The 10,322-nt window shown below is 46.9% G+C and overlaps 1 pseudogene; it reads right to left on the bottom strand.

Annotated features, from left to right (window-relative positions):
* Window positions 1–518: 518 nt before the first annotated feature.
* LOC132433352 (2-iminobutanoate/2-iminopropanoate deaminase pseudogene) lies at window positions 519–2,280 on the bottom strand (annotated as a pseudogene).
* Between the last annotated feature and the right edge of the window lie 8,042 nt (window positions 2,281–10,322).

The raw sequence follows: 10,322 nt of genomic DNA, 5'->3' as shown, positions 1-10,322 counted from the left end.
CCTGTGCCCCCTGCAGTGGAAGCATGGAGTCCTACCACTGGAACACCAGGGAAGTCCCAACTTCGTCCAAGTTCTAACCTGATTACCCCACCATGGGCTCACCAGGATAGCCCTGGGACCCGATAACAATTCCAGCCTTGGTCTCCCTTGTAAAAAGGGGGGACTGGGTGAGATAGTCTTTCAAACCTTTGAACAATTTTAAACCCTAGAGAAAGGTCAGATTTGCAACACAGAAAGTTTTCTCAGGCTGGGGAAAGGCTATGCCAGGCCTCTCTCGCTGCTTCTCCCTAATCCATCCTAGGATACCTGAGGTTACAATAAAGGGCCCACACCCCCTCCCCATTAACTTGGAATGTTGGACTTTTTATTTTTCAAAGTAAATTAGAAGTTTAATGTATAATGGAATAGAGCTTTAAAATGTCAAGTCACTATAACACTAGGGATACTTTAATAGGAGGTAACTGAAAAAAACAATCTTGAACGTTACAACCACAGTGAAAATGGATGAACTATATCTGCATAGACCAACCAGGAATGAGCTCTAAAATGCAGCTGAATCAAAGAAGGTTTCAGGAGGGCCTGTGGAGTATGAACCCATATGTTTTTTGTTTGTTTGTTTGTTTTGTTTTGTTTTTGGCTGCATTGGGTCTTCGTTGCAGTGCACGGGCTTCTCATTGCCGTGGCTTCTCTTGTTGAAGAGCACGGGCTCTAGGCGTGTGGGCTTCAGTAGTTGTGGCCCGCGGGAATTAGTTGGTCCGCGGCATGTGGGATCTTCCCGGACCAGGGATCGAACCCTTGTCGCCTGCATTGGCAGGGGGATGAATAACCACTGCACCACCAGGGAAGTCCAATCCCATATGTTAAAGTTCTCATTTTTTTTCCAACTGTAAAATGAGGATATGAAATAGTGGGACCTCACAAGTTAGTTGTGAGGATTTAATGAGGTTATGCTCCTATGACAGGAACAACGCCTGTAACTTGGTAATCACTCAATAGATGTTAGGCATTCTTACTGTTCTTAAAATTATTTTGGAAACCGTTGGAAGTGTGTACTCCACAATCATAACAGTGGTTGGTGACCCAGACATTATAAGCAAGTAAACACTCACACAAACATGTCGTTGTTTTTTTTTTCAATCTGAATGCTATTTTAGTTCCATTAGAAAAATGTTATCTATATAAAATTTGGTCCAGTTTCTTCTCCTTTACCTCTACCGTTCAAACTTAAATGCTTTAATTTTACTCAAGTAAAAGCAGAATCATGTATCTGACATGAGAACTAAATAGTTCACACCATTAAATTAATAGTCTAATTGAATTAGGTGTGCTCTTTATTATTTCTCAGGAATAGTAACTCATCTTTCCTACATGCTATTTCCCTTTACTTTTATTTTTCTGAGTATCTATGTAATGTGTGTCTCTTTTCCCACATCCAGTAATATGAGTGTTATAGAAGTGTAATTTATAACATCAGTAACTAGATTCATCATTAATCTTCAACTCATGTTCAATTCCCCTTATTATATGGTATTTCCATAATAACTTCAGATATTTCAGTCAACCGTACACTTTCCAACAAATACTGTAAAAATTAAGATGTTAATTTAAAAACATTATTAAAATTCCAGACTGAATAACACTGGGCCCACTTAGAGCGATGCTGTCACGAGAGGTCCTTGGACAGCTACTGCTTCAATCTCAACACGGCCTCCTTTGGGCAAAGCAGCAACCTGGTAAGCAGCTCTTGCAGGAAAGCTACTCTGGAAATATTGCTTGTAGATGTCATTGACAGTATTGAAGTCATTTATGTCAGCCAGCAAAACAGTTGTTTTTACCACATTCATCAAGTCACAGCCTGCTGCTTTCAGAATTTCACCCACGTTTGTAAGAGCTTGTTTAGCCTCTTCTGCCACCCCTCCTGGCACAAGCTCTCCACTTGCAGGATCCATGCCTAGCTGTCCTGAAATGTAAATGGTCCTGTTGACTAACACAGCCTGACTGTAGGGACCAATGGCCGCTGGGGCTTTCGCGGTGCTGATCACCTTTCTGATCAAAGACGACATGGCTAATCCTTTTTCCTTGTCACCCCTCGAAGACAGCTACCACGTATGCTGCTTCTACTCATGTCTCACGGGTCTCATGTGATTGTTAATTATGATAAACGCAAAGCAGGAAAACGGACCTGAGGGACAAGCGTGGGAGTCAGCAAGCAAAGGGGAGGATACAGGCTTTGGGGTCTCCTACCCAGACCACAAAAATTCAGTACTCAGGAATTAGGGAAAATGAGACTTCATGCTGAAGGGAGAAAGTTTACTAAAAAGAAGCTGAGAGGGCTTCCCTGGTGGCGCAGTGGTTAAGAATCCACCTGCCAATGCAGGGGACACGGGTTCGAGCAATGGTCCCGGAAGAGCCCACATGCCGCGGAGCAACTAAGCCCATACGCCACAACTACTGAAGCCCCCGAATGCCCGTGCTCCCCAACAAGAGAAGCCACCGCAATGAGAAGCCCTCGCACCACAACAAAGAGTAGCCCTCGCTCGCCGCAACTAGAGAAAGCCCGTGAGCAGCAACGAAGACCCAAGGCAGCCAGAACTAACTAAAAGAAAATTAAAAAAAATAAAAGTAAAAACACCTGCAATCTACAACTTAGAGATAACAGCTATTAACATTTTGTAGTCTACCAGTGTCAGTATTTAAAAAAAATATGTGTATGTGCCTGTGTATTTTACTAAATTTGGATTATACAATGTATAATCCTTTAGCAACCTGTTTCTATCATATATTGCCATACCAGTAAATAACCGACCAGTGGATACTTTTTAAGTCTTTTACACCCTGGGTGCTGCAGATGCAGAGTTAAGCCTGATTTCCCACCTCCAAGGGAGCCTGCGATCTAAGGGAGTGAGCAAACGCACCCCTGTGACTCAGTTTGCCCCTCTCTACAATGGGAGTGCCCTTTCTACCTCCCAGCTGTACAGTTTCAAGGACAGAATATTCACTCTGCTGCCCAGGCCTCCCTTCCAAGGGAGACCTGGACTTGATTCTAGGCAGGGAACAACTGCCAGGATCCATCCCAGTGGCCTCCAGGCCTCTGAAGGACAGTGCCCCTTGCATAGTAGGCACTTAAATTAATATATTTCCTAGCTCCACTTCAGCGCCCGGGGCCTCATTGAATTATCACTACTTTACTGTCCTTCGCATGTTTCTCTGCGCAGCGTCCCTGCCTTCCAGGCTGCAGCAGGGACTCCTCCGGGGGGCCCAGACCGCCCCCTCCCCCACCCGTGGCTGCAATGTGGTTTGCAGTCGCCTTTCTAGCTTCCCCGGCAGACCTCGGGCTCCTCAGGCCCCCAGCGCCTGGCAGAGGGTCCCGCCCAGAGGAAGTTCTCATAAATGTGTGTTGACTAAACAGGAAAGAAAAGCCATCGGCGTGCAGGACCAGGAGGGCGTGTGTTCAGTCAAACTCCAAACCCCAATACCAACTCCTCAGGGACGCTTTACAAAATGGAGCGCCGGGAAGTTGAGGATTAGTTGGCCGAACTGTTCCCCCCTTTCCTTGGGAGGCGCAGGAGGAAGGATGAAGGGGGAGGGAGGGGTGCTGGTTCTGGGCAGGAGGAAGGGCCCCTTCGTCCAGCCACTGTGCTCCGCTCCGTGAGTCCCTGGGGTTGAGAAAGGGGGCAGGAGGCCCCGGGCGGGTGTCTGGGGCTGGCATCTCCCGTGTGGTAATCGTGATTGCTCCAGAGCCAGCACTCCCCCTCGCCCACACTTCCTCCCAATCTTCCCACCCCTTGGCCCTGGGCCCGCACCCCGGCCTCCCTCCTTGGGGCTTGTTTATCTACCTGGCCAGGTGTGGGATGCTGTGAGGTGTGCTCCTTCCGCCTCGCTCAGCCTGGGGGCCAGGGCTATAGCGTGGGAAGCTGTTTTGTTTCTGCTGTAAACGAGGGACATCAGTTCAGATGGTCTCCCCTTTAGTAGAGCTAATGAGTTGCTGGGGAGAGGGAGCCCCCTTGATCAGTTTACAAACCCGGGGGGACACGTTGCCCAGACCTTAGGACCTGAGCTCCTCGCGGCAGGATCCAGACCCACCTCTGTGAGGGTCCCCAGTCGGCTGTACAGGGCCTGGACTTTCAGCGGGGAGGGGTGCCGGAGGCTTGGGAAATATTTGCTGAATGAATGAATGAGTGAACCATGTTAAGTACAGCTGCAGTGACCACAGGGTAAAGTAGAAAAGAGCAAGAATTCCAAAGCCAAGCAGACAGGCCTGGGTTCCAATCCATTCTCTGCTAGGTATAACTGTGTGACTTGGGAGAGCTGTTGTCCAAAAAGTTTTGAGCCCCAGGTTCCTGTAAAACGGAAGCAAAACCATTTTACCTTCTTTATGAGATTTGAGTGGCATCTTTGTAGGGTATGTGGCACATAATAGGCTTAATAAACAGTTACTATTGTTGTTAGTATTGTTCACTAATTCGAGAAATGTGCATCAAGCACCTACTGTGTGCCGGGTGCTTTCTAGGGACTTGGAGTTCACTGAACAAAACACAAGACTCACGGGGTTTGCATTCAGGCAGAGGAGAGAGAGACAATAATACAGAGTGAAGTAAGCCAGAAAGAGAAAAACAAGTATCACGTATTAATGCATATATGTGGAATCTATAAAAATAGTACAGATAAACCTGTATCCAGGACAGGAATAAAGACACAGACATAGAGAACAGACACGTGGACACAGGGTGGGAAGGGGAGGGTGGGACGAATTGGGAGATTAGGGTTGAAACATATACACTACCAAGTGTAAAATAGCTAGCTAGTGGGAACATGTTATGAAGCACAGGAAGCTCAGCTCGGTGCTCTGTGTTGACCTAGATGGGTGGGATGGGGGAGTCCAATAGGGAGGGGATATAGGTACACATATAGCTGATTCACTTCATTGTACAGTAGAAACTAACACAACATTGTAAAGCAATTATACGCCAGTGAAAAATTAAAAAAAAAAATACAATTGATTTTTGTAAAACAAAACAACAACAGCAACAAATGAGTAAATGAAGCCACGTGTTTGAAAATGATAAAAGCCAAGGGGGAAAAAAAGCAGAAAAGTATGGGGAATGAGGAGTGCAAGGGGTGGGGCTGGATTGTCATTTTAAATAGGGTGACAGAGTGGGCCTCATTGAGAAGGTGGCGTTTGAGTGAAGAATTTAGGTGAGGCAGACAGAGTGCCAGTATCCCCAGGAAGAGTATTTGCACAGAAGGCACATGCCCGAGCAAAGCTCCCCAGGTGAACCGTGCCTGGTTTGGCTGGGGGCGGAGTGGCGTGGAGGCAGTGAGCTGGGAGATGACGTCAGAGGTCAGGCGGCCAGATCCCCAGGGGTAGTGCGGGCCACGGTGAACTTGGCTTTTACTCCAGTTGGAAAGGGGCCACTGCAGGGTTTTGAGCAGAAGAACAACGTGATCTGACTTACATTTTAAAAGGATAACCTGGGCAGCCAGGTTGAGCACAGACTGAACGGGGTGAGGGGTGAGTTTGGGAGAACAGGGGCAGAGGTCCCGGCGGGGCAGTGGTGGCGGTGGTGGCGGTGAGAAGTCGTCGGATTCTGTATCTTGAAAGTGGGGCCAGCTTGGTTTCCTGAGGGTTTGGATCTGGAGTGTAAGAAAGGGAGGAGACCCGGATGACAGCGGTGCTGAGCCTGAACTAGCAGAAGGAATCAGGTGCCACCAACTGAGATGGTCAAGGCTGCAAGTGAACCGGGATTGCGGAGGAGATCCAGAGTTCAATTTGTATGTATTAAGATCTAGATGCCAGACATGCGCACAAAGATATCTAAGAGGCTGCTGATGTGAAACAGTTGTTAGTGCTGCTATGACTATTTTCCTCCGCTTTCACACCCAGTCCTCGTGCCAGCCAGTGAGGACGGCAGGCAGGGGTTATTCCCCCAGCTTGACAGAATGGAAATCCCATAGAGTGTATACCCAACAGAATCGAAAACAGGTATTCAAACAAGTACTGGTACATGAATGCTCACAGCACCACTATTCACAGTCGTCAAAAGGTGCAGATAACTCACATGTCCATCAGTAGATGAACAGATGTGTAAAATGTGGGATACCCATACAATGGGATATTATTCAGGCATAAAAAGGGATGGAGGACCAATACATGCTACAAGGTGGATAAACCTCAAAAACATTATATTAAATGAAAGAAGCCAGTTGCAAAAGACTCCATATTATGATTCCATTGATATGAAATATCCGGAATAGTTAAATCTATAGAGACAGAGAGCAGATTAGTAGTTGCCAGGGATTGGGGGAAGGAGGAAATAGGGAATGATCACTTAATGGGCACAGGGTCTCCTTTGGAAGTGATGAAAATGGTGTGGAATTAATAGGGGTGATGGTTGTACAACACTGAAAATGCACTAAATGGCACTGAATTATACGCTTTAAAACGTTTACATTTATGTTATGTGAATTTTATCCCAATGAAAAAAAAAACCCTCTATGAAGAACCTGATGCCAGGCTTATAGCACCCTGCACCATGCAGTGACTCCCACTGCCATTTTCCCGGAAGCCTGTGAAGGACTATCGCCAGTTCCCCATCTCCCTTCTGAGTAAAGTAGCCCAGTGAAGCAAAGGAATGTATCCCCTGCAAGGTACAGTTTACGGCAATTGGATTTTCCAAACTCCAAACCAGGGAATCTGGTCTGACAAGCATGGGATGCACATCTGAAATCAGCCCTGCCCTGGAAAACCTGTGGCTGGGGGTTGCTGGTGTCCCAGGGAAGCTGTACTACCGGGTCTGTTCCAGTGGGGAAGGAAGGAGCAGAAGTGGCCAACCCGGCTGCTCAGAGCTGCCCTATTTAACCCTTCAGGGTCAAGGCTCCTGAGCTGGAAGGGACTTTATGGATCATCTATGAGGAAATGGAAACTCCAGAAAGATAAATACCTTTTCCCAAGTACCCCAGCCAGTAGACGGCTGAGCTGAGACTAGGAGGAAGGGAGCCGTCGTGGATATGGTACCCACTCCACGTCCAGGAGCCTCAGGGACATTACTTCAACCACTCTGGCGAACAGCTCTTGGCAGCTCCATCTGCAGATGAGATTCAGGGAGGTTTAGGGACCAGGCTGACATCATGCATCTATTAAGAGGCAGGGCTGGCAGCTGAATAGAGGTCTACCTGACTCCTACAATCTGTAATTTTTGCTAGGCCTTTATCTGTCTTCACATGTGTATCCCCAATACGGAGGAAATGGATGAATGAACCAAGCTCTTTCCAGTCTCCCACACCTCCATCCAGCTTCACCCTGATCAGAGTTAACAGACGCTCTGGGGCTGTCACATGGTTGCCATGGTAACTGAACTTTTAGAACTTTTAGAAATAGCAGCTGCAGGCAATCCAGGACAAAACCAGCGAACCCTTCTCTTGCTGCACTAGTTAAGGCTTTTCTGTCCAAGCTGACAAAGGTTAACACAAAGCAGCAAAGACAGGAAATTCCTTAACGTACCTTATTGTTCTTGACCATCCTTGTTGACCAAGGACCCTTTGTTTACCCCACCACTGCCACCTTCACCACACATCCCTGGTTTAAAAAATGGTATCTACTGAGGACATCTCCCTGTAAGTGGTAATGAAATTGTAACCCCGCTCTTTATACATCAACAGTTCAGAGCTACCACCCGAGCTTCACATCAGCAGGAGACAACCACCATCCCCCCCACAGGGTTGACAGCATTTTAGCCCCAAGTCAGAAACTTGACAGTTTTATGAAGTAGTGCATGCCTGTAAGGGTTTGGACTTTTTGAAATATGGAACATAGCTTCTTGAGTCCATTCCAAACAAAATAAGAAGTGAGAATGAGGAAATAACCACAGCTACAAAGAACCTTAAAAGAGTTGTGATTATTTTGTAAATGAGAAAGCCTGAACTAAACGGGTGGTTTTCTAGAAAACCATAAATTACCAAAATCAATCCTTGGAGACCATTAAATTTTAAACAGACCAAATATCACGTAAGAAAATGAAAATGTTATTAAAGAGCTGTTCTCCCATACACAAAGGGGAAAAAAAGTAGCAAGTCCAAACAAGACTTCAGGTGAATTCAACCAAAACTTTAAAGAGTGATGAATAAAAATGCCATTCAAATGGTTCCAAACCCTAGAAATTATAATAAGAAATCCGCTACATTTATTGAGCCCCCATGTGGCAGATACAGTTCTGAGTGTTGTGTTCATTTAATTCTCACAATAATCCTGTTAAGAAGATAAATTATTGTTCTCATTTTAGAGATGAAAAAACTCAGGCAAAAGCAGTAAATAAATAGTTCAGGGTGACACAACTAGTAAGTGGCCGATCCAATTTTTTTTTTTTTTTTTTGGTGCGCGGGCCTCTCACTGTTGTGGCCTCTCCCGTTGCGGAGCACAGGCTCCGGACGCGCAGGCTCAGCGGCCATGGCTCACGGGCCCAGCCGCTCCGCGGCATGTGGGATTTTCCCGGACCGGGGCACGAACCTGTGTCCCCTGCGTCGGCAGGCGGACTCCCAACCACTGCGCCACCAGGGAAGCCCTGGCCGATCCAAATTGGAACCTAGTGAATTTAGTTCCAGAATTCACTTTTTAAATTATTATTTTTAATATTTATTTATTTATGGCTGCGTTGGGTCTTCGTTGCTGCACGCGGGCTTTCTCGAGTTGCAGCGAGCGGGGCTACTCTTCACTTCTGCGAGTGGGCTTCTCAATGTGGTGGCTTCTCCTGTTCTGGAGCACAGGCTCTATCCGCACGGGCTTCAGTTGAATAGTGCTGATCTAGACTGAAACAAATGCTCCCTTCAGCTGCTAAGTCACTGAGCTACAGGGCCTGGAGGACTGGTCCTTCCGTATCCACCAGGACCACTGTGGGAGCCACCCGGCCTCAGCCTTCTGAGGCCCAGGCACGGATGTTCATCCCACCGTGCCTGTTGTCCTCGGTCACTGCCCCAAATATCAGCTCTTTCGGCCGTTTCTTTTCTCCACACTGCTCTGTCATTCCCCTCTTGTTTTAACAACCCTCTGCTCTCCACCTTCTGGAACCTTTTTCCTTGGCTCTTTGGAAAGCTGATTCTTCGGCAAGAAAATCACCTACACCCTCACTCTTCTGCCGGCACAGCCTAGGGTTTACTCTGGTGCCCAGCAGGTAAAGAAAACGCGTGAAGTGTGAAGGTCAAGGGGTGAATGCCAGTGCCCGCACTGTGTGGTGAGAACTGGGCAAGCTGGAGAGTTCCTGTGCCCTGATCAACTCCAGGCTGACTGTCGGCACGTAAGAATGTGGACCCAATAGGGCCAGACCTTCAGATGGTTCAAGAGAGGCCAGAAACCCTCATATACCCCTGACGGGAATGTAAAGTGGTACAGCTCTGCCGAAACCGTTTGGCGGTTCCTTAGAAAGTTAAACATAGTGTTACCATAAGACCCAGCAATTCCACTCCTAGGTATATATCCCAGAGAACTGAAAATGGTTCACACAAAAACTTGGACATGAATGTTCATAGCAGCAACATTATGTCCAAGAAGTGGAAACAACGAGAAAGTCCATCAAGGGATGAATATATGAACATGTGGTCTAGTCATGCAAAGGAATATTGTCCAGTCATAAGGACAAATGAAGGACTGACACGTGCTACAACATGGATGAACCTTGAAAACATGCTGAGTGAAAGAAGCCAGACACAAAAGGCCACTAACTGTATGATTCCGTTCATATGAAATGTTCAGAATAGGTAAGTCCATAGAGACAGAAAATAGATGAGTGGTTGCTAGGGGCTGGGGGAGAAGGGAGAGTGGGGAGTGAGTGCTAATGGTACAGGCTTTCTTTCAGAGATGATGAAAATGTTCCAGAATTAGATAATGGTGATGATTATACACCTTTACAGATATACTCAAAACCACTGCATTGCACACATCAAAATGGTGAATTTTATAGTATGGGAATGATATCTCAGAAACAAAGAGAAAGAGGCCAGCAATCTGGCTGTTTGTGAGAAACCTGATATTTTTCATATTGACTTAATTTTTGAGCAAGCAAAGCAAAGTAAGGTTTGGCCTGTAGGCTACCAGTTCAGAACCTCTGAACAGAAATCACGCTCTGCTGTGAGGTCACCCCTTCCTAGCACCCCTCCCTCGCTCAGCGGTTCCTTTCTCCCTGCTTCCTGGCTCCTCTTGCACCCGCCCCAAGGCTTCTTCCAGACCATCGTCCTTTCCTGCCTCCTCTGAAGTCCTTGTCTCTCAGCTGTGCTCATCCACAGATAGCTCACTTTCTATCTTCCTCTCTCCCCCAGTCCCTCCTTTGTTCTTT

Source organism: Delphinus delphis, chromosome 11, assembly GCF_949987515.2.
Source record: "Delphinus delphis chromosome 11, mDelDel1.2, whole genome shotgun sequence".
Taxonomy (NCBI): Eukaryota; Metazoa; Chordata; class Mammalia; order Artiodactyla; family Delphinidae; genus Delphinus; species Delphinus delphis.
This window is presented reverse-complemented; position numbering and strand designations above follow the sequence as displayed.